The sequence below is a fragment of the Furipterus horrens genome, unplaced genomic scaffold, assembly GCF_987537825.1.
Source record: "Furipterus horrens unplaced genomic scaffold, mFurHor1.1.pri manual_scaffold_3, whole genome shotgun sequence".
NCBI lineage: Eukaryota > Metazoa > Chordata > Mammalia > Chiroptera > Furipteridae > Furipterus > Furipterus horrens.
In genome coordinates, this window is record NW_028327173.1 from 23,163,547 (window position 1) to 23,187,336 (window position 23,790).

The window sequence follows — 23,790 nt, forward strand, 5'->3', positions numbered from 1 at the left end:
AAAAGGAAGAGTAAATTATACCCAAAGTAAGTAGAGAAAGGAGAAGATAGAGATAAAAGTAATCAAGAAAACAGAAAGTAAACACAGAAACAAAAATCTGGTTATTTGAAAGATCAACGAAACTGACAAAGCTCTAGTCAATCTGATGACAGAAAAAAAGACAGTAATCACAAATTAACAGTATAAGGAATGAAAGAAGGGATACCACTACTGATTCAGTAAACCAGAGGCAGCAAACTATAGCCTACCTGGAATTGTCCATATGCTGCCTATTATTGTAAATAAAGTTTTATTGGAACATTACCACACTTATTCATGTATTGTTTAGGGCTGCTTTTGCTTTAAGATGGCAGAGTTAAGTAGCTGTAACAGAGTTATCTGAAGACTGGCAAAGCCTAAAATGTTTACTATCTGGCCTTTTAAGAAAGTTTGACTTACTATTTACTACTGAGTAGAGCCTCAATTTACATGTTAACTTACAGAAGATTAATAACTTGCAAATTATTTTAATTTTTATAGAGGTGTAAATTATTTCTTTCTGGTATAAAAGATAACCTCTAAGGTTTAGTTAATAAGGCACCCTTATTTCCCACCTAGGTATTATCCTTTTCTCCTTATTCATTCATCCATTCAACAAATATGTATCACTGAGCATCTGTTTCATGCCAGGCATTGCTTTGATGGAGCTCATGACTTGGAAGAAGGGATAGAGATGAAATAGGCATAATAATAAATGCAGGACTGCAAACTAAAGTGGTCTGAAGGAAAAAAATTCAGCCTTTACAGAATAAAGGCAGCTAAATTTGGAATTTATTGAACAGATATATCATCATACATAATATCAAAGATAGTCACTGCATGTTGTTTGAGACAAAAAAAAAATATTTGGTGTAACTTATACATCCATTAATAGAGAATTGACTAAACAAAGGAAGATCCACACAGTTACTGGAATGAATAAGACCATTCTATATCTTCCGATACGGAATGATATCCAGTATACACTACACTGAAAAAGAAAGGTGCAGCACAGTGTTTATAGTGCGCTACAATTTGTGTTTGGGGAAGAAAGGATTAAAATGTTTATGAATATTATGCATAGGCTATTCTCAGAAGAATATTCAAGAAATTGGCATGGCTACCATTAGGAGGGAAACTAGGAAGCTGGGAGACTAAAGTAAGAGACTCGTTTGTTCATTAAGTATCCTTTTACACTACTGAATTTGTACAATGTAAAATGTATTGTATTTTGAAAAATAAATTTTAAAAATGTAAATAAACAAGATTTTTTATGGCTTTCCAGGGCTCTTAGAATGAACACCAAAAGCCTTAATTTAAAGAGATCTCATATGGTCTGGACCCAGCCTACTTTTCTGGCCACATCTTGTATGATGCTTTCCCTTCTTCACTAAATTCCAACCCACCAGTCCTCTTTCATTCCTTAATTGGACCAGCCTCCCTCCCCTAGCGAGGCTCTGAGCATGCTGTCCCCTCTATGTGGAACTCCTTTGCCTTCCTTCTTTACCCAGTTACTCCTCATTATGAGGTCTCATTCAACCATCCTTTCCTCAGAGAAACCTCCATGCTAAGTTAGGTCTCTCTCTTACACACTCCCCTTATATTTCCTTCAAGCAAGTATAACACTTATACAAGTAACATTTCTTTGTGTAATTATTTGTTCAGTCTTTCCCACTCTCACAACTCGGTAAGCTCCAGGATGACAGGACCATGTCTGTGGTTTTTTTCCTCTCACCACTGTGTCTCTGATTCTAGCATAAGACTTGACACATTAGACTTTAGGTGCTCAAAACGTCTTTTCAAATGAAGGCACAAATAAAGGCATATATGCATATGCATCAAGTATTAAAGGAATGAAGAGATACTCCTATTTTATTCTTGCCAACTGTTTCATGGTTCAGCGACCAGGACACCAAAATGAGTGAAAAACAAATGTCTTCTAAAGAACAGAAGAGTATTTTTCACTTTTTAAAAATCCCCACCCAAGGATATATCTTTTAAACTGATTTGAGAGAGAGAGGAGAGGGGAGAGAAAGAGAGAAACATCTATGTGAGAAGCATTTATCAGTTGCCCATGCCCTCCCCACCCCGTACATGCCCCAACCAGGAATCAAACCTGTAACCTTGCTATGTGCCCTGACTGAAATCAGATCCACAACCTTTGGTGTAGGGGACAAGGCTCCAACCAATTCAGAGACCTGGCCAGGGCAAGGGCATTTTTGAAAAATACATAGCCAGAGATGCTACTGATTCAGAATGAATTTCCTAGCTTACTAAAAGGTCTAAGCACCCTGGGGGACCTCCTTAAAGAACTAGACAAGAATGGCAATAGAGGAGTTAGTGTTGAAGAATTCCAGAGGTTACGGAAAAAAAAAAAAAAAAAATCCCAGTGAGAGAAGAAACAAAATGGTATCTTTTTGCTCACCAAGAGAAGAGTACCTGGGAAGTGGCCATGTTCTACATGAAGTCCCCAATGTCTCTGTTTAATTCTTTCCTATTGTAATGATCTGGCAATGATACCCAATTATTGCTAATAAAGAAACTCTTAGACATGCAACAACAAAAGAATGAACAGTCACGAAACCAGGCAACCAGGTATCACGTAGGTCAACCATACTGAAGATATCCTGACTGATGACAAGACTTTAAAAAGAGATGAGGCCCATTTGCCATAACAAACAAGGGGGGGGGGGGCGGGGTTGAATGACAGTTGGTAGATGAGTAATGATTAGTGGTAAAAACCTCAAAGAGCAGGAATTTTACATGAAAGTGGAGGAGTAATGTTCAAGAAGTGACAGTAAGGAATAATAAGGACATCAGCTCCACCTCCAAACTCATAGGTACAGGGAGTATGGGAGAATGAGCAACCACTGCCTGCAGCTAGAGGGAAAACAGCGTCTTTCTCCAAGAAAAAGCCAGGTCTCAGCATATTCCCCTCTCTCACGTTTTACTAACAAGTCTGAGTATACAGGGGATTTAGGAACTCCACAGATTCTTGTCACAGTGAAGAAGATGGGGAGGGAGAGGTGATAAGTGAGAGTGAGTTTAAAAGCACAGTTATACAGCAATGTCAAGTCAGACTCACACAGATCATCATGGTTAAGGTACTTTATAGCGAGAAAAAAGGGGAGGGTGGGAAAATATGGTGAGGAACAGATGACATGATTGCTGCCTATCCATCTTTCGTGTAAAATAGTGAAAGTTTTGAGGCAAATCACGGCAGATGTCTTAACAATGGAATTTGGAAGGAACAGATTTAGAATTAGGGAAAATGGTCAATGGGATTTATGGGGATTATAAGGCTGAAGGAAAGGTAGCAAAAAATTCTAACTCCCTGGCTGTTGCTAATAGCTCTGGTTAACTCCTGATCTTTGAAAGAGAAGGAGATAAAAGCAGGGAGCTACAAGACTGGTTTGTCCTGCACGAGCCTTCTTTTGCTTCCATGGATCCCTGAAGAATGTCACATAAGCTATACAAATACCTGGTAGTATAAAAGAAACGCTTCAGAATCCAAACACTTCCTGCTTTATCAGGTGACCTGGAGGAGCCTCAGTTAGTGATCTCACCCATTACTCTGGCTGGCTGAAGAGAATACGTCCAGTGAGGGAAAGAAGAGCTGGGGGATTCATACTCCTGACTCTCCCACTTCACTTGTACCTGCTTTTATTTAAAAAAAAATTTTTTTTAGATTTTATTTATTTACTTTTAGAGAGAGGGGAAGAGGGGGAGAGAAACATCGATGTGCGAAAGGCACACTGCTTGGTTGCCTCTTGCATGCCCCCAACCAGGGACCTGGCCTGCAACCCAGACACATGCCCAGAGTACAAACTGAACCAGCGATGTTTCAGTCTGCAGGCCAGTGTTCAATCCACTGAGCCACACCAGCCAGCGCTCACTTGTATATCTGGATTGCTGTAATGTTAAAAATTATTATTAGTCCTGACCAGTGGCTTAGTTGGTTGGGTTCGATTCTCAGCTGGGGCACATGCCTGGGTTACGGGTCCAGTCCCCAGTCGAAGAGCGAATGTATGAGAGGCAACTGATTGCTGTTTCTCTCTCACATTGGTGTTTCTCTCCCTTTCTTTCTTCCTCCCTTCCCTCTCTCTAAAAAATAGACTTCCAGTCAAGATGGTGGCATAGGCAGACACGCTTCACCTCCTCGCACAATCGTAGAGGAAATTACAACTATGTCTCAAAACAAATAACAACCAGAACCACCAGAAAACCGAGCTGGAGGACTTCCGGCCAAGATGGAGGCTTAGACGGACATGCTCGGCCTCCCTCTACAACTAGAGAGGAATACAACTACTTCAAAACAAAAGATAACTAGAAATTCCAGAAAATAAAACTACACGGAAGCCCAACGTATGAAGTTATAAACCAGCGGTGCTCTTTGGGCAGGTAAGAACGAAAGTGGATAGTGCTGTTTGCGGTCGCACCAGGGACAGCGGCAGGGAGAACAATTCCAGCGGCAGGGAGGACAATCCCAGCTGCAGTCAAACCCCGGTGGCTCGCGACCCCAACGCTGGCAGAAGCAGCCACCACATTGCCTCGAACAGTGAGGCCCAGGGGGTGGAAGGACGGATCCCGGTCTCCTAGAAGAATAACTGTGTGAATCCATCTTGGACCCCCCGCCCCCACACAAACCGCCACAGGGCTGCGAAATAGGTTGCGGATCGCCACTGGTCACTGGGCAGTGAGGACAAAGCACCGGCGAGAAAGGTTGCGGATCGCTGCCGGTCGCTGGGTTGTGACGAGTACGCAGGCACTGCCCCCTATAGCCAGCCCAAGAAAACAAAATGCATCTGTCAAAATGAGGCAGACAACTATAGAAATCCGGGTGGCACAGCTCACCAGGCAACAGATGAAGAATCTGACAGATGAACAAATAAGAAACCTGTCAGAGGCTCAGTTCAGGGCCATTGTTATCAGGTGGCTTACAGAGTTAACAAAAGATCTGGAAAAAGATGAGAAAGAATCGAAAAACACTCATACTGAAAGGAACAAAACCACATACAAGACGGATGGTGAGGAAATAATATCCAGAATTCAAATCAACAAACCAGAACACAAAGAAGGAACAAACAGTCAACCAGTGCAGAGAGAAAAAACGGGAAGCACGGAAAATGATGAGAGGATCAGAAACCTCTGGGACAGCTATAAAAGGCCCAACATAAGAATCATTGGTATGCCAGAGGGCGAAGAAGATGAACTAGAAATTGAAAAATTAAGTGAAAATATAATAAAGCAGAACTTCCCAAACTTGGGGAAGGAAATAGACTTACAGGTCCAGGAAGCACAGAGAATTCCAAAACAACTGGACCCAGGGAGAACCACTCCAAGACACATTATAATCAAAACGTCAAAACTTAAAGAGAGAATCTTAAAAGCAGCAAGAGAGAAAAGAATCATGTACAAAGGGGTCCCAATCAGACTATCAGCTGACTTCTCAAGGGAGACCCTGCAGGCGAGAAGGGACTGGCAAGAAATATTCAAAATAATGAAAATCAAAAGCCTACAACCACGATTACTCTATCCAGCGAAGCTGTCATTCAGGATAGAAGGGCAGAGCAAGTGTTTCCAGGACAAAATAAAACTGAAAGAGTTTGTTAGATCCAAACCACTGTTATATGAGATGTCAAAAGGACTGTTTAGAAAAAGGAGGATCAAAACTATGAACACTAAAATGAAAACTGCATCACAAGCACCAACAGCAGAAGCTAGGGAATTGAAACAAAGGCAAACTAAACAGGCAACGAGAGTGGAAAAAGAACTATAGGTATGGGGAGCATATTGGGGGGAGGTCAGCAGGGAGGGGGGAGGGGGAGAGGGAGGGAGATGATATAGGAATTAAGGAGTATGGTAGGAGGGAATGGAATAGACAGAGAGAGGTTGAGAAGAACTATATGCACAACTAATGGACATGGTCTAAAAGGGGGGGACAACTGGAGGGAGGGGGGCCACCGGGTGGAGGGGAGAAGAGGGAAGGGAAATTGGGACAAATGTAACATTATAATCAATAAAACACATTAAAAAAAAAAAAAGAAAAAGAAAACCGAGCTGTATGGAAGTCTGACAAACGAGGATTTAAAGAAGCCACGTTCATCCAGACGGGTGGGAGGGCAGAGGGGTGTAGAGAAGCGGTGCGGCATGGAGAGGGGGCAGCAGTGTAACAGGTGGTCCCACACTCATGTGTGCGAATAAAACCCAGGAGGGATATCTTGGGAGTGAGCAATCCCAGCCCCAGGCCAGACTGCACAGCCCAGGGTTCCAGAGCCAGGAAGACAGATCCCCATAACTTCTGGCTATAAACACCAGTGGGGATTGGGATGGTGGAAGAAACTGCCGGATTTTCAGGAGTCCATTTAAAGGGCCTGCACGAACTTAGAATGTATGCAAACCTACCCACTCTGGTATTCACCACCAGGGCAACAGCTGGAAGGGTGCCAGTCATGTATGGGAAGTGGATGAAGTGACTGGAAATGGGGCGAGTGCCCGGGAAACCTCCAGAAGCCAGGCAGTGGTACTGTCCATTCTCTGAGCCCTTCCCCACACAGAGCCACAGAGTGGTGGAGCAGGTTGCCCCACTCAGGTAATTAATTACCTGAGGCTCCACCCCACACCATTTACAGGTGCCTTTTCTAAGACAGGGAGTCAAAGCAACTCTACCTAATACACTGAATCAAACACAGGGAGGCTGCTAAAATGAGGAGACAAAGAAATATGGCCCAAATGAAAGAACAGAACAAAACCCCAGAAAAAGAACTAAATGAAATGGAGATCATCAACCTGTCAAAACACGGTGCTCAGGATTCTCAAAGAACTCACTGAGTACAGCAATAGGAAGGTTACACTAAGTGAAATAAAGAAAAATCTACAGGGAACCAAGAGTGGAGAAGATGAGGCTGAGAATCAAATAAACAATTTGGAATATGAGGAATCAAAAAGCATTCAATCAGAACAGCAGGAAGAAAAAAGAATTCAAAAAGATGAGGAGAGGCTTAGGAACCTCTGGGACAACTTAAATGTACCAACATCTGAATCATAGGAGTGCCAGAAGGAAAAGAGGAAGAGCAACAAATTGAAAACTTGTTTGAAAAAATAATGAAAGAAAATTTCCCTAATCTGGCAAAGGAAATAAGCATACAAAGCCAGGAAGCACAGAGAGCCCCAAACAAGTTGGACCCAAAGAGGACCACACCAAGACACATCATATTAAAATGCCAAAGGTTAAAGATGAAGAGAGAATCTTATAAGCAATAAGAGGAAAGATGAGAGTTACCTACAAAGGAGTTCCCATAAGACTGTCAGCTGATTTCTCAAAAGAAACTTTGCAGGCAAGAAGGGGCTGGCAAGAAGTATTCAAGGTGATGAAAAGCAAGGACCTACAACCAAGATTACTCTATCCAGCAAAGCTATCATTTAGAATGGAAGGGCAGATAAAGTGCTTCCCAGACAAGGTAAAGCTAAAGAAGTTCATTATCATCAAGCCATTATTACATGAAATATTAAAGGGACTTATTTAAGAAAAAGATCAAAACTATGTACATTAAAATGGCAACATATTCACAACTATCAACAACTGAATCTGAAAAAAACAAACCAAACAAACAACAAAAACAGGAACAGAATCAGAGATATGGGGATCATTTGGAGGGTTATCAGCTGGCAGGGGAAAGAGGGAGAATGGAGGAAAAGGTGCAGAGATTAAGAAACATTATTGGTAGATACAAAATAGACAGGGGATGTTAAGAATAGTATAGAAAATGTGAAGCCAAAGAATTTATATGCATGACCCATGGACATGAACTAAGGGGTGGGGGAGGCAGTTTGCTGTAGGGAAGGTGGGTACCAGATGGAGGGGGGCAAAGGAGGAAAAATTGGGACAACTATAATAGCATTATCAATAAAATAGATTTTTAAAGTAAAAATAAATAAAATTTTAAAAATTATTACTAAAGTTTAGTTACAGGTAAGATCTTTAACTCAAGTGAATCTTATCTGACAATTTTAATGCTTTGTCTTAGCTCAGGACAACAGAGCCTGAGAGGACAAATGGTCAGAAGTACTTAATGACCAGGAGTAAAAAAACTGTGAGTTCTGGGGGAGGTTAGCTGGCTACAGTGCTGCTAAAAAAATTAATCCCAATAGTTTACAATAAGGGAAGGAGGTACTGTGATCTCTTGGTTCACACGTTTAGTTAGTGGGATTTTGACTGAGTTATTTTTATTAAATATTACTTAATGTTTGCTCCACTCTGTGTTCAATAATATAAATATGGGGGAAAAACAGTTCTTTTTCATCCATTCAGTGAATCATAGTTCTTCCTTTAGATGGTTAAAAAATGGTTAACCCTCCTAAATAGTTAAGGGACACAAGTTCTAGTTTCAGCTCTAGATTAGGTCCATCATTTACTAGTACTTTAACCTTTGAAAAGTAATTTAACCTCTCCAAGATTTAATTTTCATTGCTTTCATTGTTGTTACTCTTGAGAAAAGAGTTCACCAGAGGAGGAAGCAGGGAATAATCCATAGAGTCAATACTGGATTCCAGATGTAACTTGAATAAAAGGTAAGATGAAAATAAGCCCCGATTTTAGATCAGTTCCTCTCCCTGGCCACACCACCATAATCTGGCTCTGTTCCCAAGGGTCTAAAAATATATATATATATATATTAAATCCTTATTAAAAGGGCTTACAGTTGGTGGGTCCTAGATTAAAAACCCTATGGGAAAGCATGGAACTCACTGTTGGTAGAAGCATGTACAGTAGGAAGCTTACCAGGTTGAGAAAAGGGAACAGAGCCATTCCCTTTCCTTTTAAAACCATGGCAAAGCAGAAACTACAGTGAGACAGGATGGTAAGAAGCTAGGAAAATTCCTTGGCAAGTAGAATAGGGAAACTGGGACAGATAGCTGAACACAATGGCTGAGCAATTTACAGCCAGATACAGAAGGTTCCCTCTCTAGAGATAACATGTAGGCCTTAGTTGTATTTCAACACCAGGCCCAGAAAAGCAGCAAAACCAGGAGGGTGTTACCAGGACCAACTGCAATGACTAATCGCCCCTTGGCACTGACCAATCAGCAGACGCCACAAGACCACATCCCTAAAAGAGCACACCTGAAAAACTGATGAATATTCTACTGAAACCCTCCCCTGACACCTCACCTAAGACCTGCAAGAGAGATAAAAGCCTCAAGACAAACTCCCTATGGGGAGCAGCCTGAGCCATTCCCTTTTTCCTCTTCTTTCCTGTCACGAGCAGCAACACTCTAACCTTATGAGTGTCCTCGCTAGAGTCTTTCCTGTAAGTCAGACTCCAACCTTTGTCATGACCCAGAGGCACTGGGCCACCTATATGGCCACCAGCCCTACAGACAACACCAGCCCCGAGGAATAACCATGAGCCAACAAAAGTGACTATGCTATTCACTCAGCTTTTATTGATGCAGGTTCAATCTCAGTCAACGACAATTAGTCAATAATGATAACACTCAGAAACAACCAGTAACAATATCACACAGCAGAATTGGGGAGTAACGAACCGAGGTCCCAAGAGTCCAGATTAGGTCCGAGTCTGGGAAGCATCTGGGCAGTCAACGCCTTTCAAGGCAGAATCAGAAAGACAGGATCATGGCGGAGCTTTCTCCAGAGGCGGAACATGCCACACGTCTCAAGGTGACTCACTCTCCAGATGCATTGCCCATGGTCTAGAGTCCTCTGCTTATGTTCTCTTGGTATGATGCAGTGTTGAGTCAGCTTCTGACTAACACATGTTTTGTGCACCCTCGACAGGTACATGTGGTGTTATGTTGCCCTACTGCACATGCTCGGAGAGGATGGTGTTCCCCTTCAGATAGGCATATATTGACCACATTGTACTAAGCATGCCCAAGGGGTTGCATCATTCCTCGGAGTCATTGATCTGCTGTGAATGCTCTAAACATGGCTTCTGAGTTGACAGGACAGACGCCACCTTAGTCCAGCCCTGCTCTCCACATTTCCCCACAGGCACACATTTCCTAAACTCTAAGGCAATGGGCAGCTGGCAGCTTGACCCAGGACAACACCCTGAACCTGTCCCCAGGGTCCCCCTTTCTCTGACTTCCCAGTGAGCTTAGGCAGCCCAGCCTAGGCTCTCCTGCTTCTTCTTCTATGACAAGCCCTTCTTTGTTTCACAGTCCCCAGCTTTAATAAATGTACTCTCATAGTCACCTCTCATGATGTGAAATCTTTCCCACACAGTCAAGAACCTACACACTACCCGCTGGTCCTATGCAGACCCTCTCAGGGCCAGGGACCCTGTCCAGTAACAACAGGACTCTCATATGTATTACATGGAGGATCCCCCAAACAGGAGGCTCTGGACTAGCAATGCTTACTTATCATTATCTCCTCTCAAAAAAACAGAATTCTAATAACTCTGGCACAAAATCTAGACCAAGTTTCATAATTCCAAGCAGCAGGGTGGGAAAGTCTATAGAATATATGAATTATGGCCAGAAGGAAATACACCAAATACTTTTAGAAAGTTGTGAAAAACTTTGGAATTATTTAGAAGTAGCGCTGTTGCCTCTGGCATTCTTAAATCTCAGGTAACAAGCTTGACTTCTCCAGCTAAATTGGAAACAGTGCTGGCTGGCAACCAAGAGGAAAGCAGAAACAGAATGCCCCCTATCTTAGGAGCCATATTGTTAAGGTCCTTGAGAATTCACACTTTAACCAACTTCATCAAATTGTATCCCAATAGAAGGGCTGAAATGGTGGGAAAGAGAGTAGAGAGAATGCCCCACTGGATTATTTCAAAAGAAAAAGAGCAGCCGATAAATTCTTTCCTGGGGTGGCAGGGGGCGGGGGCGGGGGGTGCAGCATGGGGAACTGACTTTCTGTGGAAAACAATACATGGTTAGGACATTTTATAGGCAAAATGTGTACTTACTTTTAACATTCATTGAAACTAAAATTTTCTTGAAATCTCATAATTTTATAACATGGTCACAAATCCATTCAGAGTTTTCCTATAATAAACAATTATCAAGCAATAGGACAGAAACTTTAAATGTGGTGGAGCCAGTGACTGAACTATGGCTCCGCCCCATCTGTCTCCCTGTCCCTATCATCAAAAGCATGCACTCTCTCAGAAGCAGCAGGTCTCGGCCAAGATGGCTGCCACATGAAAATGAGGCAAGCAGGCATGTTACCAACCCCCAAAACAACTCACAGGAACTGTTCAAAAACAAACCACCCCAGGGGGCACCCTTCACCTTCCTTTTGACTGTCAGCCTGTCTGTCACCTGCACACCCACTAATAAACAAATACAAAAATGGTTCGATATTACTCTCTGCACCAATTCTCTCCTGCAGGGGTTAGCATATTCAGAAAGCCAGGCAGAGGAGGTAACTAAATCCTTTAAAGCACACAATCGGGTATTATGAGGTTTGGAAAAAGCCAGGGTAATAACCACTGCCCTCTCTCCTTTTCAAAAGGGCCAACACTTTTTTCCTCAACTGCACATAGGTTAGATTGAAAGGTGGCAGCAGCCTCACAAAGCAGTCCTTTCAAAAGAAAACAATTACTATTCATTGCCTTCCTGTGTGCCTAGCTTTGGGAGTACAGTTTGTTAAATGTTATGGTGTAGGTGATTTGCTGAAACTAAACTTGCTAATAAGCAAGAATAAGTAGGCTTTGTACCCATAGTCCGACTTCTTTCCCTTTACTGTAATGTTTCCATATTTCAAAAAAACCATTCTGATCAAAGACAAACTCCCTATGGAACTAGATGCTCAACAGCTACCTCTCAGACAGTATTCACATTAACTCTTCATTGTCTGATAGATGGGAAAAAAAGCTTCCAATGAATGATCATAAAACCTGAGTCTTGCAGCACTTCTCCAGTTAAGAATACTTAGAAGATTTAAGCGCTCTCCTATAAGACTATCACTAAGAAAACTCAAAGGTACCAGATTGTGGCAAATTGCCGAAGAGAAAAATAGTACAATATGATTTCCTAAAAAGAGGGTAATATTTACAAGCAAAAGAAGAGAGAAATGTTCTCTTAATCTATCTACTTAAGGCAGAATAACTATAGTTCCACAGTTAAAAGAACTATGAAAACCATCCTCACTTAACCTTGGTTTAATGAGAAAATATATGCAGTCTCCAAGTTGAGATTCATACAGAACCTTCAGAAGACTGAGCTTACAGTTTTGTTTCCAAAAGAAAATCCCTTACTCCATCTTCTGGTCTCCACCCCACAAGTCTGGCTAAGGCTTTGGATCCTGAAGTAAGACTGCCTGGATTTGAATCTCATCCAGTCAATTTACTAACTGCATCATCTTGGGTCAAATTTCCTGGTTTCTTCATATGTAAAAACATAGAAGTGACCAAAACAGTACCTAACTCATGGGATTATTATAGATATTAAAAGAGATAAGCTGGGACTTCCGGCCAAGATGGAGGCCTAGACAGACACTCTGTGTCTCCCTCCACAACTAAGAAGGACTACAACTACCTCAGAATTAGAGACAATCAGAAGTTACAGAAAATCGAGCTGCGTGAAAGTCCAACAAACAAAGATATAAAGAAGAAATACTCATCCAGACAGGTAGGAGAGGCGGAGCTGGGGCAGAGGATGCGGTGTGGTGGTGGCAGCGGCAGGCTGGTGAAAGCGCAGTCACATGTTTTAAAAAGTAGGGAAGGATACCTGGGGAGCACTTCCAGCACCAGACCAGACCACAGAGCCCATGGTTCCAGCACCGGGGAAAATAAAGACTCATTGCTTCTGACTGTGCAAACCAGTAGGGGTTGGGGTGGAGGAAGAAACTGCCTGTCTCTCAGTAGAGTCCACTTGTTTAAAGGGCCTCCATAGTCCTAGAACATACATAGACCCACCCACTCTGGGAATCAGGGCCATGGCAACAGCTAGGGGGTGCCAGTCCCATATGGGAAGTGGGAGAGGTGCCTGGAAAAGGGGGAAGTGCTGGGAAAACGGCATTGTTCCCTCTCAGATGCTTCCCCCACATACAGCACTACAACATGGTGAAACGGGTCACCCATACGATGAATACCTAAGGCTCCGCCCCTTACAACATAACAGGTGTGACAGCTATACCTAAGACACAGAGGCAAACAAACACAGGAGCCTGTCAAGATGAGGAGACAGAGAAGTATGGCCCAAAAGAGGGAACGAATCAAGGTTCCTGTGGGAGAACTAAGCAACGAGGAGACAGCAGCCTAACAGACGAGAAGATAGCCAAAGTAACAGATGTAGAGTTCAAAACACTGGTGATAAAGACGCTCACAGGCTTGACAGATATGCTTAAGTACAGCAAACACATAAGGGAAGAAGTGAAGGCTATGCTAAATGAAACGAAGGAAAATCCACACAAAACCAATGGTGAAGGGAAGAAAACCAGGGTTCAAATCAATGATTTGAAACATAAGGAAGGAAAAGACAGTCAACCAGTACAAAATGAGAAAACAAGAATTGAAAAAAATGAGGAGAGGCTTAGGAACCTCTGGGACAACTTTAGGCGTGCCAACATCTGAATCATAGGGGTGCTAGAAGGAGAAGAGGAAGAGCAAGAAATTGAAAGCTTATGTGAAAAAACTTTCCAAATTTGGCAAAGGAAACAGACATACAAGTACAGAGAATCCCAAACAAGCAAGACCCAAAGAGGACCACACCAAGATACATCATAATTAAAATGCCAAAGGTTAAAGATAAAGAGAGAATCTTAAAACCAACAAGAGAAAAACAGACAGTTACTTACAAAAGGGTGCCTATAAGATTATCAACTGATTTCTCAAAAGAAACTTTTTAGGCAAGAAGTATTCAATGTGATGAAAAGCAAGTACCTACACCAAGTTTACTTTATCCAGCAAAGCTATCATTTAGAATAGAAGGGTAGATAAAATGCTTCCCAGACAAGGTAAAGCTGAAGAAGTTCATCATCATCAAACCATTATTATATGAAATGTTAAAGGGACTTATTTAAGAAAAAAGAAGATCAAAACTATAAACATTAAAATAGCAACAAATTCAGAACTATCAACAACTGAATCTAAAAAATAAAAACAAAATCCAACTAAGTAAATCAGAATAGGAACAGAATCATAGGTATGGGGATCATTTGCAGGGTTATCAGCTGGGAGGGGGAAGAGGGAGAAATGAGGAAACATGCAGGGATTAAGAAGCATAATCAGTTGGTACAAAATAGACAGGGGGAAGTTAAGAATAATATAGGAAAGGGTGAAGCCAGAGAACTTACATGCACGACCCATGGACATGAACTAAAGGGGGTGGTATTGCTGGAGGGAATCGGGGTACTGGGTGGAGCGGAGCAAAGGGAAAAAAAATTGGGACAACTATAACAACATAAATAAGAAAATATACTTTGAAAAAAAAAGAGATAAGCTATGCAAAGTGCTTAACACTATGACTGGTATGTAGTAAAAGCTCAGTAAATATTAGCTGCCATTACTTTTGTGTTATGACAGTTCATTTCACCTCAGGCACCACTTCCTCCACAAAGTTTTCCTTAATAAAACCTTCATCCCTAGATTCCTCTCTTCTGTATATTTTACATATGTTTCTACCATAGTATTCTCTCACTGGATCATATTTGTCTACTTCACACACTCCGCCCTCCTTAAATGCTGGGGTTGTATCTTGCATTTCTGCATTGGTAAGCCCACCAAAACACCTAGCACAGAGTAGGCATTGAAAGAATTATTTGTAAATTTTAAAAGTTTATCCAATATTTAAATGCATTTGTTATTTTTTGTTAATTCCTTTTAATCTCATCAAAGGATATTTTTAAGTTGATTTTTGAGAGAGGAAGGGAAAAGGAAAGAAACATCAACGTGAGAGGGAAATATTGATCAGTTGCCTCCCATATGCGCCCCAACCGGGTGACTGAATCCAGGGATTGAACTGCAGCCTAGATATGTGCCCTGACAGGGGATCAAACCCGCAACCTTTTGGTGTACAGGCCAACGCTCCGACCAACTGAGCCACCCAGCCAGGGCTATGTTATTATTCCTTTTTTTAACTAACAAACTCTAACAAAAGATGTCAGTTCCAATATGAAATTGTTTGAATTTTAGTCATCTGAGTCAGATCCTTAATGTTAATTAATTTATTTGAATAAAAGAAGGAAGGGACAGGAGAGAAAAGCAAAGTTCTCAGTTCACTAAAAAATTATTTTCAAATTATATTGCAGAGAGTACTGAATGGGAGGTATGATGAGAGTTGAGCAACGAGAGAAACTGAAGAAAAGCTAAGTGGATTCAGAGGAGATAGTTGAATAATGTAACCAGCTAGGAAAAAGCCTTTCCTGCCTAAACATTAAACCGAAAATCCTTTCAAATCTCAAAGCAATCTTCCCTCAAGAAAGGACCAACCAAATTTCGGTTCCCTGAGCTATCTATTTCAGATCACTCAACTTCACTCACAAGCAAGATGGGCTTTCATCATAGAACAATGCAACGATGGGTGGAGAACAGCTTCCCACTGCACCTAAGCAAAGAGCCATCCATCACTCACCCATCACTGATGACATCTACATCCATTCAGTTTCCCTCTCCTGAGTAATGAATGAGGAGAAGGAAAAGGGACCAAAAAAAAAAAAAAAAACCCCTCAAAATGCTAGTCACCTACGTGACAAAATGGAAACCAGTCTACCATAATTCCAATGCCCTTAGCATCTACCTGATTGATACATATTAGCCAAAAGTTTGCATTAACTGGATATAGTTGCTGTTAAGTTTCAAAAGACGTATCTATTAAGGTTTAGTCCAAAGCCATTTTCACAACTGAGTTATAAGTGAGAATATTAATCAAAACACTGGTACAGCTGAAAATAGCTCTCCTACCATAAAGTCACCTGCTCAGAAATGATCCAGTCATCAAGGGCTTTATAATATTTAAAGCCAGATTGAAGGCAAATGACTTAACCATGTACTTTTTTAAAAAACTGTAACTAGGGGTTACATTGCTACATGTGACATACTCAGAATCTCCTGCTCCGCTATTTCTCCCACCACCTATGACTAAAAGGCTCCGGAGAATGCTGTCAGCAAGGAGAGCACGCCTCCAAGCCACAGTAGGAAGGAACCCACAGCTTTCTATGTCACACTCTTTGTATTTCAAAAATCACAGGTATCAAATGATAACAGATAAACTTTGGCCCGTACATAAAAATGGTTCTAAAAAGAAATTCTTTTTTCCTAAAGAGAAAAGCATCTAGATATAATGTCATGAATCTCGCAGTTCCCTGTACAACTCCCTGTAGATGTGACAGTTATCAACCTGCAGTTGATCGCTGTCTCTGACTGCAGGCCTAATAAATCATTTGCATTCACCACAATCATATCAACCTTCTTTTGAAACCTGTCACACAGTGAACCTTGAATCAGAGTGCTGTTTTGTCTTTTGCAAAGGTTTTCTTTCTTTCCTTTTATTTTTTTCTGACTGATTTTGTTGTTTCTAAAGATACAGCCACTTAGAGGGCTGCAGCAGATAATGTACATTAAATAAAACAGAAGTAAGATTGGGAAGAAGTAATACAGCAAATCATAACATGTTATTTCAGCAGATATGGCCAACAGAGGAAAAGTTTATGTCAGTTTATCCATTAAAAATCTCTCTTTTTGGAGCATTATGTAAGTGTCATTAAAAAAAAAAAAAACCTGCTGTGGGCTGAACTGGGACATGTGAGGACTCAATACAACCAAGCTTCGAATACTTAAATATCTCAAACAACTTTTTGCTTATAGCAAATAAAATGCAGAGCTACAGATGCTCTCTCATCTGTGTGTAAATGAAAGCAAAACTGCGTGAGTAGTTAGTATTCTTAGCATTTTTGGGAGCCAGCTTATTTAAATGAAATCAAAGTCAATCTGTATCTATACAGAAATAATATTTTTAGGGCTTTTATTCTCTAGTCTTTACAGAGATGTACATTCTCTCCCCTCTACCCCTCCCTCTGAGTTACAGAAGTGAAAAGAGCTCTGCCAGTTAAAAACTGTTTCAAATAAATCTGGGAGAAGGAAGTTCAAAGGGATAAGAATATCCCTTGTCTCACCAGACTGCTACAGAACAGGGCTCAGCTCCGCCCTGCCCCACTCTTCGTGCTCCCGTAGCGCTTCTGGGAATTTATCCTGCTACTTTATGTTTTTTACATCTTCCTCTGCCTCCATAGTGTGAACTCTCAGATGGCAGGAACTAGGTTTCATTTAGATGGGAACAGGGTTTGCTGACCTGAATTGAATGTATCTACCATGTGTGCATAACACCTACATATTAACTATCTATCATTAAGTGATTTGAATTAAGCATCCTAAAGAAGGTATTAAAATTCAGTAAGCATATTTTAAGGCACTGAATGTAAGACAACACATATAAAGAACAAGGGATCACGATTAGAAATGTGTACTCTAAAGTCATTGATATACTGCAGCACTGGCATTCAGATAATCTGGTAGGTATTGTTTGGTTCCTTTACTACAGATGTGTGGCTTTTAGTAGACTTCATTTTTATGACAGGTACCTATATGCTATCTTTTATAGCTCCATTTTCAAGTGGATTGTAATTCACACATTCTGCTGACAGGAATAAAAATTTGGGCAAAATAGTCAATACTTCAGACTATCAAATTACCTGGTATAGACTCTTCCTAACCACACAGAAACTGGCCTTTCCTTATCCTTGTCTATAAAATGGCAATATTTCTCTGCTGCTTCAAAAGTGACATTAATTATAGGCAGAACATAAGGATATCGAAAGGTGTCTTGGTGTGTGTGTGTGCGGGTGCACGCACGCGCCTCTCTCACACACACACACACACACACACACACACTCCCCGTATGCACAGAGAAATCGCCCCGAAAACATATCAATGCGCAGAAGGCCTTCACTCTTTACCTCTTCCTCCCCAAGAACAGAAACAGCCATGCTGCTGAGGCAGCAGCCCCCACGTGAAATATGAGAGTGGCGGTGAAACAGCTCAATTGAAACAGCTTGGGAAAGGGAAGGAGGGTAAGCTTGTCAGCAAAGTCTCCAGGAAAGGCCAGAAAACTTTTGTTTCTGCCTTGATCATCCTGGGCAAATAACCCTGTCTGAGGTGTGCTTACCTGAGCTTAGAGGCCAAGCACCAACCTTCGACCTTTCACAAATGGGTAATATGAAAATGCACCCAGTTATCTGAACAATGCACTGTGAGAAATGTCAGGGTGCAGCTTAGAAGCACACTCTGGAGAGCTGAGCTGAGAGAGATTTAGAAAACAAGCAGTTAAAAGACCGATGAAGTGGAAAGCACAGGGAGAAGAAAAGCCTGCACTGCTTCTGCACTGGGGGCTGTTTAGATTCAGGCCAAAAGCCACATACTGACCCAGCAGGATATAGATTACTCAGCTTTCTGAAATGGAATATGACTCCATACCTTCTCTCTACTCATTTGTTCTGATTAAGACTCACTCATTCTATAATACAAGCCCACTTCCATAAGCCTCCAGCTGACTCAGGTTGCCCTTTAGTTAAGAAAAATAAACACTGTTATCAAAAAGAGAGAGAGACACACACACACAGAGAAGAGAGAGAGAGAGAGAGGAAGAGAGAGAGAGGAGAGAAGCCATTTCTTAACAGGCAGAATAGCAGTCCTTTAAATTTTTAAACCTGAAGTTCAAATTAGACCTACAGAAGTAAAGCCAATATCAACTCCCCATCTCCCAGGTCTGATAATACTAGTCATTCCCCTCATTACCTAAAAAAGAAAATCCATGAACATACATGTATTTCAAACTCAAATGTGCTACCTGGTTTAGAATCAAAGCACAATGTTAAGCCAGGTGGAAGAAAGAGAGCATTCTTTAAAATCCTGTCATTTGCTGGGAGAGTTTAAAGGGGGAAATTGGAGTGAGCTGCACTGTGCACCCGTCTTTAGGGGCAGAGTCTGCAGTTGGAGTTTCAGATACGCCTTGGCCAGCACTGTTCTCTGCTTCTGTATCTCCTAAGATAGTGCCTGTGATGGTTAATGCACCATTCAGGAACATTATAATTCTTTCTTATCTTAGGGTATTTTACAGTTTCCTTTTGTGACTGACCAGAGGAGTTCAGGATTTATATAATTTGGTGTGTGCCAGATGCTAAGCATTGGAACTGTTCACCTGAGGGCCTGAGTGGCAAACCTGATACCAAAAAGGCAGGAGCACACTGATGCAGAAAAGATTTTCAAGAACTGACTGCCTGGATAGATCTAATACCCATGAAGTCAACAGAGGACACATACTTCCAAAATGGGGGCAAAAGGCTGCAGCTGTAGCACTTTTTCCAAATCTCAGATAACCACTCTCACTGCTTACTCAGGAATTTGGGTTATTGGTGGTGGAGAGAGTGGGCTGGATTGAAAGGAAAGCTGAAGAGATACTATACTGTAGACAAGGCCTTCACCTACATATTTAACAGAAGGTTACTCGGGTGAGACCAGCTTGAGACATCAAATTGCCTAGTCTCCACATTTCTAGGCTTCTGCAAGGAAGGAGGATCTCCGCTGTTGAATTACCTTGGGGCTCTAGAGAGGCCTCAGCCTCTTTGGAGGAAATCTTGATACCAGTAGGATCATCTCCCTCAGGGAGAACTTCTGTTCCCTAGGAATGACAAAGGAATCAAAGACTACCAGCTCCATGATTGTAAGTATCCAATAAATATGTTTTGAAGGAAGGAAGGAAGGGACTAACTCTGCAAGCTACTTCTGACAGAAAACCCCAAAATGTTATTGAATCAACTTCAGTCAAAATACTGTTCTGACCAAAAGACAGAGCTGACCTGGCCAAGCACGAGAACTTGCCAGGCATGGGCACATCATCAGTGTTGCAGGAAATGAGCCAGGGCTGAGGGCCAGGTGGTGTCCTAGCAGCAGGACAGAGCCCTCTCCCAGAGGAAAAGTATCCTTGGCTGAAGGAGGAACACGTAGCCAGTCAAGCTCCTTAGTGGCATGTTACAATCATGGAAAATGCACAATACAGCTCATCCTGTTGTGGGCTTCAACGAACCTCAGGCCTATAAAGCTGTATGAATGGAGTCTACTTTTCCTGACAATGCAGAAAGGCCAGGTTACCTACCTTATACTTAAAAAATGTAGGGACAGTCCTGACCTCTGTGGCTCAGTGTGGCTCTGTTGTTTGGGCACAGTGCCACAAAGCACAAGGTCGCCCATGGGATTCCTGGTCAGGACACGTGCCTGGATGGTGGGTTTGGTCTCCAGTCAGCACGTGTGAGAGGCAACAGATCGATGTTTCACATATCGATGTTTCTCTCCCTCTCTCCCTCCCTTCCCTTCTCGCTAAAAATAAATAAATAAAATGTTTTTTTAATGTAGGGATTGATATCCCAACTAGACAAAACTTTAAAGAAGCCAGCAAAGACCTCAAACCTGCTGCCCACTGGGTCACCTTGGAATTAGACAGGAGTTTAACCAAACAGAATTTTACGTTATCATATTATAATGACTATTGCTAACATTTCCTGAACTGTTATTTATGCACCTGGAAGTAGGTTAAGCACTTTGCGTGAATATTTTATTTAATCCTTACAACAATCCCATGAGAGCGCCTGTCTTTCCCATTTTGTAGATGAGGAACCTGATGAAAGGTGGGATTCAGGAACACCAACCAGTTTATACTAGAACCAGGACTCAGATTCAGGCTTGTCTGACTCCCGGGTGCATGCTCTGTATACTGGGCCACTCTGCCTTCTGTCTCCTGCTCACTTGGTGAGTAGGCAGGTGATCAAGACTCAGTCTTAACTCCTCTCTAAAATTTAAAACAGCACTGTCTGGAACCAAAAGTGCCTAAAGGATCTTAACCACATGGGCTGATGTTTTTTAAGGAAGCTCTTGGGTAAAGGATCAGAAAGAAAATTCAAAATGCAGCCCCTTAAACTAAGAGCTACGCATTTTGACTCAAATTCTTCAATACTACTCATCTTTAAAAAAAAAAAAAAAAAAAAATGTCCAAACACTAAGCACACACATAGTTCTTGGTCACATTCTTTCCAATTCCACATACTGTCTTTGCTTGAATTGGAAGCTGTTCCAATTAGTAAGATTTTTAAAAAAGATTTTAGTTATTTATTTTTACAGAGAGGGAAAGGGAGGGAGAAAGAAAGGGAGAGAAACATCGATGTGTGGTGGCCTCTTGAACGCCCCCAGCTGTGGACCTGGCCCACAACCCAGGCATGTGCCCTGACTGGGAATCAAACCAGCGACCCTTTGGTTCGCAGGCCAGCATTCAATCCACTGCGCCACACCAGCCAGGTCTTTTTATAAAGATTTTATTTAGTTATTTTCAGAGAGAGGAGAAAGGAAAGAGAGAGGGAGAAAAACATTTATTGGGTTGCCTCTAGCACACCTCCCACTGGGACCCTGCCTGCAACCCAGGCATGTGCCCTGACCAGGAATCGAACCAGCAACCCTTCAGTTCACAGGCTGGAACTCAATCAACTGAGCCATACCAACTAGGGCCTAATTAGTAAGATTTTTATACAGTCTCCAAAATAAGCCAAAAGGCCTTGCTTTGGCCCTGCCACTGTTATTTTGTTTTTATAAACTCCTCCACTATCTTATTATTCCCTCCCTTGAGAAATTCCTGAGGAAAGTCAGTTTAAGGAAGTTTTAAATTGAACTGGATTTCTTAACCAATTATGCCATTTTCTTATCCCTTTTCACTTTGTTAGGAAATGTTACTGTTTGCATAATGTTTCTAAAAGGCAAAAAGAACCCACCAAAATTATAGTTTTCTAAGTTAGAGAGAAGGACTTAAGATGATTATATTTTTCTAAAAGGTGTGTAAGCAAGAGACAATTATTTCAACGAACTGGGAGAGAGGCTAACTTAGAGGATTCTGATTGCTTTATTTTAGCTCAATTAAATTGTGATATAACAAGATACCACAGACTTGCTCAATGTTAGCTGAATTTTAGAATAAAAAAGCCTGCATGGTTATGTTAACAGCCAGAACACTCTACCTTCCCCCAGCTGTCATGTACTCAAGTCACTGTCCTATAATCCAAGGAGACAGATTTAGGATTAATAATGTATTACCTTCCTGTACTGCAATGTAGTTAAGAATATAGGACAGTCTGGCAGGAGAAAGTTCCTGCTGAAGGCTCATTGCTATGAGATATATTTCATTAGTCATCCACCTTAAATTAGGTGCCCAGCAGATACAAGAAGAGCAGGGATACAATGCCACCTAAAAAGTCTCCTGAAAATGCTTTTCTCCTGAAGATAAGATCTATGCATGTTCAAAATACATTCTCTTAAAGGAATAAGGTCCCACTTCGTCTGACTGGTACAAGAGGGACTACAGACCTCAAAGTACAAGCAAAGGGTAAGGGCAATGGAGGAAAGTAAGTTCGGTGCCTTCTGTCTGCCAGGGGCAAATACAAACAGTTGTATTTTGATAAGATCAGAAAGAGAATGAATAGTAGGGGAAAGACCTCTTGCCCAACCAGGAGCTGTCTTGGCCCCATATATAGTCTCTGTGGGGTTTAAGGGTGATAATTAATCTCTCCTACCCAGAGGGTGGGACTAATTAAATAAATAAATAAAACATGGCAGTTAGAGGTAAGTGGAGATCAAAAAATTATCTATAAGAAGCAATAAGGTGACTAGAGAACATAGCTTAGATGTACAATCAAAATGGGCTTTCTAATACTTTCCTGTGCTGAATGAAACTTCCCCAACTGGACAATTGCAGGCTGCCCTAGCAGGGGCAGACCAGTGAGAGCACAGCAGGGAGAGAACACATGCAGGTCCTGAAGACTGGCCATTCCACACTACAGGATCCTTTTCCAGCCTCACCAATCAGAAAAACCAGTCCTCCATTCATGAAGAGAGTCAGAGTGAAGGTGGAAAACAGAGCAAAAACTTCCTTCCAAAGATTATTCCCTCCTGGGAAGTCGGGTGCCCATTAATGGGGTAAGATTGAAAACCAGAGTAGGAAAGAACGATTTTCTCTAACATGTATATTCCAACACGGTGCTATTTCCAGCATTATCTTTAGGTTAACTCAACAAACCTTTCCTGTCACCTACTATGTGCCAGATGCGAGGTATATAACTATGAGTAAGACAGTTCCATGAAGCAGACGCATAAGCAAGTAATCACATTAGACTTCTGCTCCCAGCCATGATGGAGTAACAGGTACCAGACTCACCATCTGCTATAAAACTATAAAACTTGACAGCATATACAAGACAACTGTTTTTAGGAACTAAGAGGCAGTGCAAGGCTACAACCCCTGAGAGAAAGGAAACTTGAACTGCTGCCCAGCCAGGGCACAGAAAGCTGGAACCCAAACAGGACAGAGGGGCCTCACTGAGCCTGAGAAACAGAGATCTGAGTCTGGCTAAAATCTGGGTGGACACTGAAGAGGAAGGAGCTGTGAAAAGAGGGGGCAGAGCCCCAGAAGCCTATTGGGAGGATCCCCTGCCAGGCTGAGGGATAGGATATAAAGGCACAGGGCAAGACCGCCTGAGGTTTATTAGGTAGTGGATGCTACAAGGCTGAGAGAAAAACAAATCACCAGAGGTCAAACAGTGCTGGGGGAAGGAGCATTTTGGAATTCCCCCTCTGCAAGAGCAGAAAGATCACTTTAACACTGCAGATCAGCAAACACCAGAAAGGCTTCACCTTAGAGTAGGTCACACTCTAGAGCAAGTCCTACTCAGAACCTCTCCTCACAAAGCCTCCAACCCCACAGTAT

At 41.8% G+C, this 23,790-nt stretch overlaps 1 protein-coding gene across 1 annotated transcript in view; it reads right to left on the reverse strand.

Moving 5' to 3' along the window:
* The window catches only part of KIAA0319L (KIAA0319 like), a 94,357-nt gene that overhangs the window by 60,682 nt on the left and 9,885 nt on the right, over positions 1 to 23,790 (reverse strand). The gene's annotated exons all lie outside the window — the stretch shown is intronic.